Raw genomic sequence first — 9,625 nt, forward strand, 5'->3', positions numbered from 1 at the left:
TCGGTTATGGCTCAAACTCTCACACCTACCATGTCTACAATAATTTCACCCGAAAGGTTGAAGAGATGGTAGATGTGAAGTTTGATGAAAATAACGGCTCGCAAGTAGAGCAATTGCCAATTGATGTAGGAGACAAAGATCTTTCAGAAGCAATCCAAGACTTGTCTATTGGCAAGATACACCCAGTGGAGGTGAAGGAGAGTACCTCGTCCATCCAAGTGGGAGCTTCTACCTCACGACAATGTGAACCAAGAGTTGACACGGAGGCATCCACAAGTGGGACACGCCAAGATGAAGAGAACGAGGAAGTACACCAAGATTAACCTCATCAACCTCCTTCTCCACCTCAACAAGAGAATGACAACGTCAACAATGAAGAAGGCCAAGAGGAAGAACAAGATGATGAAGAAGATGTTCCACCCTGACCCAAACAAAAGTCTCACGAGTTAGAGTAAGAGTCACAAGAGACCATCCCGTCGAACAAATCTTCAATGTTATCCAAACCAGGAGAATCACTCGCTCTAAAACTCATTTGGCAAATTTTTGTGAACATTATTCATTCATCTCTAGAATTGAACCTATGAAGGTTGAAGAATCATTGGAAGATCCGGATTGGATAAATGCCATGCATGAAGAACTACACAACTTTGAGAGGAACCAAGTGTGGACATTGGTTGAGAAACCCGACAACAACCACAACGTCATCGGTACCAAATGGGTGTTTTGCAACAAGCAAGACAAAGATGGACAAGTCATTCGCAACAAAGCACGTCTCGTTGCCCAAGGTTACACTCAAGTCGAAGGTATGGACTATGGTGAGACATATGCCCGCGTTGCTAGACTTGAGTCCATCCACATCTTACTTGCCTATGCTAATCACCATGATATTACCTTCTAAATGGTGAAATTGAGGAGGAAGTTTATGTTAAACAACCTCCCGGCTTTGTTAATCCTAAGAAACCCGACCATGTTTACAAACTTCACAAATCTCTTTATGGTCTTAAACAAGCTGCTACAGTGTGGTATAAATGCTTGACCAATTCCTTATTGAAAAAGGCTTTGAGATTGGAAAGATAGATTCTACTCTTTTTACTAAAAGGGTTAATGGTGAATTATTTGCGTGCCAAATTTATGTTGATGATATCATATTTGGTTCAACTAACCCTCATTTTAGTGAAAAGTTTGGAAAGCTAATGTCGGAGAAGTTTGAGATGTCTATGATGAGTGAACTCAAGTTCTTTCTCGGGTTGCAAATCAAGCAAACTAAGGAGGGTACCTTTGTTTCCCAAACAACGTATTCCAAGGACTTATTCAAGAAGTTCAACATGCAAGAATGAAAAGGTATGAATACACCCATGCCTACTAGTGGACATCTTGACCTGACTAAGGATGGTAAACCAGTTGACCAAAAGTTTTATCACTCTATGATTGGTTCATTGTTATATCTATGTGCCTCCCATCCCAATATTATGCTAAGTGTGTGCATGTGTGCATGTTATCAAGTGGCCCTCAAAGAATGTCATCTTAAGGCTGTGAAAAGGATAGTGAGATACTTAATACATACACTAAATTTTGGCATTTGGTATCCTAAGAGGTCTTATTTTGATCTTGTTGGCTACTCCGATTCGGACTATGCCGGTGAAAAGGTTGATAGAAAATCCACTTTGGGTACTTGTCAATTTCTTGGTAGATCTCTTGTGTCTTGGTCTTCCAAGAAACAAAACTCGGTATCCTTATCCACCGTTGCTACCTCTTGAGCACTGTGTTGGTTTTCCGTTGAAGAGGAAATGGTGATGCAGCAAAGTAGCGTAAGTATTTCCCTCAGTTTTTGAGAACGAAGGTATCAATCCAGTAGGAGGCCATGCACGAGTCCCTCGCACCTACACAAACAAATAAACTCCACGCAACCAACGCAATAAAGGGGTTGTCAATCCCTTCACGGTCACTTACGAGAGTGAGATCTGATAGATATGATAAGATTATATTTTTGGTATTTTTATGATAAAGATGCAAATTAAAGAAAGCAAAATAAACGGAAAAGGAAATAGCTTGTTGATGGAAGATTAAAATGATGGAAAATAGACCCGGGGGCCATAGGTTTCACTAGTGGCTTCTCTCGGGAGCATAAGTATTATGGTGGGTAAACAAATTACTATTGAGCAATTGACAGAAACAAATTACTATTGAGCAATTGACATAATTGAGCATAGTTATGAGAATATCTAGGTATGATCATGTATATAGGCATCACGTCTGAGACAAGTAGACCGACTCCTGCCTGCATATACTACTATTACTCCAAACATCGACCGCGATCCAGCATGCATCTAGAGTATTAAGTTCAAGAGAACAGAGTAACGCTTTAAGCAAGGAATATGCTCCGGAGAAGGCATTTCAGAGTCCAAAACGATGACTACAACTGCCTACTCTCCCACCATCCGCCTGAGGAAGATATTGTTCACCTCTTCTTCGCCTGCCCCTTCAGTCAGATATGTTGGGATGCTTTGGGGATACAATGGCCAAATGACACTGACTGGGTCAGAATGCTGCATGAGGGCAAGGCCAGATGGGCTAGGCCGATGTTCTTGGAAGTTTTTGCAGTGGCAGCCTGGGGGATCTGGAAGGAGAGGAATGATAAACATTTCAGAGGAATTCAACCTTCATTTGATTCTTGGAGGAGCAGATTCAAGCAGGACTTTGCCATGCTAGTTCATAGATCAAAGCAAGAGCAGGGCCCTTGCATTCTATCCATAGTTAGCTTGCTTTGATTTTACCTTATGTCTGTGTTAGGATACTAACCTAACCCCTCCCCCTCACTATATAACTTGTACAGTGCTGGACACTCTAACCCCCCCCCTAATTTTGTCTTATTAATATAAAAGGCAGTGAGAGAATTTCACTGTCATCAGTTCTCAAAAAATGCTTTAAGCAAGATGACATGATGTAGAGGGATAAACTCATGAAATATGATGTAAACCCCATCTTGTTATCCTCGATTGCAACAATACAATACGTGCCTTGCCGCCCCTACTGTCACTGGGAAAGGACACCTTAAGATTGAACCCAAAGCTAAGCACTTCTCCCATTGTCAAAAAAGATCAATCTAGTAGGCCAAACCAAACTGATAATTCAAAGAGACTTGCAAAGATAACCAATCATACATAAAAGAATTCAGAGAAGATTCAAATATTTTTTATAGATAAACTTGATCATAAACCCACAATTCATCGGTCTCAACAAACACACCGCAAAAGAAGATTACATCGAATAGATCTCCACAAGAGAGGGGGAGAACTTTGTATTGAGATCCAAAAAGAGAGAAGAAGCCATCTAGCTAATAACTATGGACCCGAAGGTCTGAAGTAAACTACTCACACTTCATCGAAGAGGCTATGGTGTTGATGTAGAAGCCCTCCGTGATCGATGCCCCCTCCGGCGGAGCTCCGGAAAAGGCCCCGAGATGGGATCTCGTGGATACAGAAAGTTACGGGGGTGGAATTAGGGTTTTGGCTCTGTATCTGGTAGTTTGGGGGTACGTAGGTATATATAGGAGGAAGGAGTACGTCGGTGGAGCAACGTGGGCCCCACAAGGGTGGAGGGCGTGCGTGGGGGGTAGGCGCGCCCCCTACCTCGTGCCTTCCTGGTTGATGTCTTGATGTAGGGTCCAAGTCCTCTGGATCACGTTCGTTCCGAAAATCACGTTCCCGAAGGTTTCATTCCGTTTGGGCTCTGTTTGATATTCTTTTTCTGCGAAACTCTGAAATAGGCAAAAAAAAACAATTCTGGGCTGGGCCTCCGGTTAATAGGTTAGTCCCAAAAATAATATAAAAGTGTATAATAAAGCCCAATAATGTCCAAAACAGGATATAATATAGCATGGAACAATAAAAAATTATAGATACATTGGAGACGTATCAAGCATCCCCAAGCTTAATTCCTGCTTGTCCTCAAGTAGGTAAATGATAAAAACAAAATTTTTGATGTGGAATGCTACTTGGCATAATTTCAATGTAATTCTCTTAATTTTGGTATGAATATTCAGATCTGAAAGATTCAAGACAAAAGTTCAATATTGACATAGAAATAATAATACTTCAAGCATACTAACTAAGAAATTATGTCTTCTCAAAATAACGTGGCCAAAGAAAGTTATCCCTACAAAATCATATAGTCTGGCTATGCTTCATCTTCACCACACAAAGTATTTAAATCATGCACAACCCCGATGACAAGCCAAGCAATTGTTTCATACTTTTGGTGTTCCCAAACTTTTTCAATCTTCACGCAATACATGAGCGTGAGCCATGGACATAGCACTATATGTGGAATAGAAATGTGGTTGTGGAGGAGACAAAAAGGGAGAAGATAGTCTCACATCAACTAGGCGTATCAATGGGCTATGGAGATGCCCATTAATAGATATCAATGTGAGTGAGTAGGGATTGCCATGCAACGGATGCACTAGAGCTATAAGTATATGAAAGCTCAACAAAAAGAACTAAGTGGGTGTGCGTCCAACTCGCTTGCTCACGAAGACCTAGGGCATTTTGAGGAAGCCCGTCATTCGAATATACAAGCCAAGTTCTATAATGAAAAATTCCCACTAGTATATGAAAGTGATAACATAGGAGACTCCCTATCATGAAGATCATGGTGCTACTTTGAAGCACAAGTGTGGTAAAAGGATAATAGCATTGTCCCTTCTCTCTTTTTCTCTCTTTTTCATTTATTGATTTATTTGGGCCTTTTTTATTTAGTCCGGAGTCTCATCCCGACTTGTGGGGGAATCATAGTCTCCATCATCCTTTCCTCACTTGGGACAATGCTCTAATAATGATGATCATCACAGTTTATTTACTTACAACTCAAGAATTACAACTCAATACTTAGAACAAAATATGACTCTATGTGAATGCCTCCGGCGGTGTACCGGGATATGCAATGATGCATGAGTGACATGTATGAAAGAATTATGAACGGTGGCTTTGCCACAAATACAATGTCAACTACATGATCATGCAAAGCAATATGACAATGATGAGGCGTGTCATAATAAACGGAACGGTGGAAAGTTGCATGGCAATATATCTAGGAATGGCTATGGAAATGCCATGATAGGTAGGTATGGTGGCTGTTTTGAGGAAGGTATATGGTGGATGTATGATACCGGTGAAAGGTGTGCGGTATTAGAGAGGCTAGCAATGGTGGAAGGGTGAGAGTGTGTATAATCCATGGACTCAACATCAGTCATAAACAACTCACATACTTATTGCAAAAATATATTAGTTATCGAAACAAAGTATTAAGCGCATGCTCCTAGGGGGATAGATTGGTAGGAAAAGACCATCGCTCGTCCCCGACCGCCACTCATAAGGAAGACAATCAATAAATAAATCATGCTCTGCCTTCATCACATAACGGTTCACCATACGTGCATGCTACGGGAATCACAAACTTCAACACAAGCATTTATCAAATTCACAACTACTCAACTAGCATGACTCTAATAGCACCATCTCCATATCTCAAAACAATTATCAAGTATCAAACTTCTCATAGTATTAAACACACTCATAAGAAAAAAATATTAATCTTGAATGCCTAACATAATTAAAGCAAATTACCACGCTGTTTTGTAGGACTCTCAAAATAATCTAAGTGAAGCATGAGAGAACAATAGTTTCTATTAAACAAATCCACCACCATGCCCTAAAAGATATAAGTGAAGCACTAGAGCAAAACTATATAACTCAAAAGATATAAGTGAAGCACATAGAGTATTCTAACAATATCCGGATCATGTGTGTCTCTCTCAAAAGGTGTGTACAGCAAGGATGATTGTGGAAAACTAAAAAATAAAGACTCAAATAATACAAGACGCTCCAAGCAAAACACATATCATGTGGTAAATAAAAATATAGCTCCAAGTAAAGTTACCGATGGAAGTAGACGAAAGAGGGGATGCCTTCCGGGGCATCCCCAAACTTTGGCTTTTAGGTGTCCTTAGATTATCTTGGGGTGCCATGGGCATCCCCAAGCTTAGGCTCTTGCCACTCCTTGTTCCATAATCCATCAAATCTTTCGCCCAAAACTTGAAAACTTCACAACAAAAAACTTAAAGTAGAAAATCTCGTGAGCTCCGTTAGCGAAAGAAAACAAAACACCACTTCAAGGTACTGTAATGAACTCATTATTTATTTATATTGGTGTTAAACCTACTTTATTCCAACTTTTCTATGGTTTATAAACTATTTTACTAGCCATAGATTCATCAACATAAGCAAACAACACACGAAAAACAGAATCTGTCAAAAACAGAACAGTCTGTAGTAATCTGTAGCTAATGCAAGTTCTGGAACCCCAAAAATTCTAAAATAAATTGCTGGACGTGAGTAATTTATCTATTAATCATCTGCAAAAAATAATTAACTAAATAGCACTTTCCAAATAAAAATGGCAGCAATTCTCATGAGCGCTAAAGTTTCTGTTTTTTACAGCAAGATTAAAAAGACTTTCCCCAAGTCTTCCCAACGGTTCTACTTGGCACAAACACTAATTAAACACAAAAAACACAACCAAAACAGAGGCTAGATAAATTATTTATTACTAAACAGGAGCAAAAATCAAGAATGAAAATAAAATTGGGTTGCCTCCCAACAAGCGCTATCGTTTAACACCCCTAGCTAGGTATAAAAGCAAGGATAGATCTAGGTGTTGCCATAATAATAGGATAGATCACTAAAACTCATTTTATATTCTCTATGTTCGGCAGAAAGTTTTCTTTGAGGCAAGCAAAAGTAATCAAAAGGGCTAAATTTAATGGGACCAAAGTCCCCAAGATCAACTTTAGGAGGAATAGGTTCCTCCTTTGGCCCTTCGTATTGCACAACCAATTCATCATTATAAGCATTCTTTTGACAGAACTTTGTGAGCCTATATTCGAGAGAATATCCTAGCTCGTTATTTCGAATAGCCAAATCATTATTAAGTTCAGAAATTCTATCAACTAGAACATTGGTAGGAACCCTTTTTCTAGGATTTTCATTGAAAGAAACAATGTCTAGAGATTGAAAACGCATTATTTCTTCTTGATCAAAAAGGATAGCCTCTATGGGAGGACGGCCAGCATCCATCCTATAATGCGCAAAGATTTCTTTGGCCTCTTTTATTATAAATCTAAACTCATGAGCCAAAAATATAGTAGTGGCACGCTTAACAGAAGAATGCTCAATATTAGAAAAATCTAGGAAAATCCTTTGTATGCAAGGATGCATGTGCATAAATTGTCTTTCAAGTTCAACTACAAGCATGGCGATAGCGTCCGCAAGATTAGTAGTTCTGTGAAGAATAGAACTACCCATAATAGGCAAAGCACCAGCACAAGTAAAGAAATCTTGGATAACTCCTTTTCCAATAATATTACCACTACCAATTTGGAATTTTTTTGTATGTAAGATAGGGGGTTCTTCAGCAGGAGCATCCGAATTTTCTATGATATTATTATTGTCCAAATCGACAATAATTTCCCCAATTTCAAACATAACAGCAGAAGGTGCAAGGGGCAAAAAGAAGGAGGAAGGCGAACGGAAAGAGGGGGCGAATAAAACGGCAAGGGTGAAGTGGGGGAGAGGAAAATGAGAGTCAAATGGCAAATAATGTAATGCGGGAGATAAGGGTTTGTGATGGGTACTTGGTATGTGGACTTTTGCGTAGACTCCCCGGCAACGGCGCCAGAAATGGCTCGTTGTTGGGAGTCAAATCTTGACTTGACTTTACGCGAACCTCCCCGGCAACGGCGCCAGAAATCCTTCTTGCTACCTCTTGATCACTGCGTTGGTTTTCCCTTCAAGAGAAAAGGGTGATGCAGCAAAGTAGCGTAAGTATTTCCCTCCGTTTTTTAGAACCAAGGTATCAATCCAGTAGGAGGCCACGCACGAGTCTCTCGCACCTACACAAAACAAATAAACTCCTTGCAACCAACGCAATAAAGGGGTTGTCAATCCCTTCATGGTCACTTACGAGAGTGAGATCTGATAGATATGATAAGATAATTTTTTTGGTATTTTTATGATAAAGATGCAAAGTAAAGAAAGCAAAATAAACGGAAAGGGAAATAGCTTGTTGACGAAAGATTAATATGATGGAAAATAGACCCGGGGCCATAGGTTTCACTAGTGGCTTCTCTCGAGAGCATAAGTATTACGGTGGGTAAACAAATTACCGTTGAGCAATTGACAGAATTGAGCATAGTTATGAGAATATCTAGGTATGATCATGTATATAGGCATCACGTACGAGATAAGTAGACCGACTCCTGCCTACATCTACTACTATTACTCCACACATCAACCGCGATCTAGCATGCATCTAGAGTATTAAGTTCAAGAGAACAGAGTAACGCTTTAAGCAAGTAATATGCTCCGGAGAAGGCATTTCAGAGTCCAAAACGATGACTACAACTACCTACTCTGTCACCATCCGCCTGAGGAAGATATTGTTCACCTCTTCTTCGCCTGCCCCTTCAGTCAGAGATGTTGAGATGCTTCGGGGATATAATGGCCAAATGACACTGACTGGGTCAGAATGCTACATGAGGGCAAGGCCAAATGGGCTAGGCCGATGTTCTTGGAAGTTTTTGCAGTGGCAGCTTGGGGGATCTAGAAGGAGAGGAATGATAAACATTTCAGAGGAATTCAACCTTCATTTGATTCTTGGAGGAGCAGATTCAAGCAGGACTTTGTCATGCTGGTTCATAGATCAAAGCAAGAGCAGGGCCCTTACATTCTATCCATACTTAGCTTGCTTTGATTTTACCTTCTGTCTGTGTTAGGATACTTACCTAACCCCCCTCTCTATGTAACTTGTACAGTGATGGACACTCTAACCCCCCCTAATTTTGTCTTATTAATATAAAAGGCAGTGAGAGAATCTCACTGTCATCAGTTCTCAAAAAATGCTTTAAGCAAGATGACATGATGTAGAGGGATAAACTCATGCAATATGATGTAAACCCCAGCTTGTTATCCTCGATGGTAACAATACAATATGTGCCTTACTGCCCCTATTGTCACTGGGAAAGGACACCGCAAGATTGAACCCAAAGCTAAGCACGTCCCCCATTGCAAGAAAGACCAATCTAGTAGGCTAAACCAAACTGATAATTCGAAGAGACTTGCAAAGATAACCAATCATACATAAAAGAATTCAGAGAAGATTCAAATATTGTTCATTGATAAACTTGATCATAAACTCACAATTCATCGGTCTCAACAAACACACCGCAAAAGAAGATTACATCCAATAGATCTCTACAAGAGAGGGGGAGAACTTTGTATTGAGATCCAAAAAGAGAGAAGAAGCCATCTAGCTAATAACTATGGACCCGAAGGTCTGAAGTAAACTACTCACACTTCATCGGAGAGGCTATGGTGTTGATGTAGAAGCCCTCCGTAATCGATGCCCCCTCTGGTGGAGCTCCGGAAAAGGCCCCAAGATGGGATCTCGTGGATACAGAAAGTTACGGCGGTGGAATTAGGGTTTTGGCTCCGTATCTAGTAGTTTGGGGGTACGTAGGTGTATATAGGAGGAAGGAGTACATCGGTGGAGCAACATGGGCCCCACGAGG

This window comes from Triticum dicoccoides, chromosome 5A (assembly GCF_002162155.2).
Source record: "Triticum dicoccoides isolate Atlit2015 ecotype Zavitan chromosome 5A, WEW_v2.0, whole genome shotgun sequence".
Lineage (NCBI taxonomy): Eukaryota > Viridiplantae > Streptophyta > Magnoliopsida > Poales > Poaceae > Triticum > Triticum dicoccoides.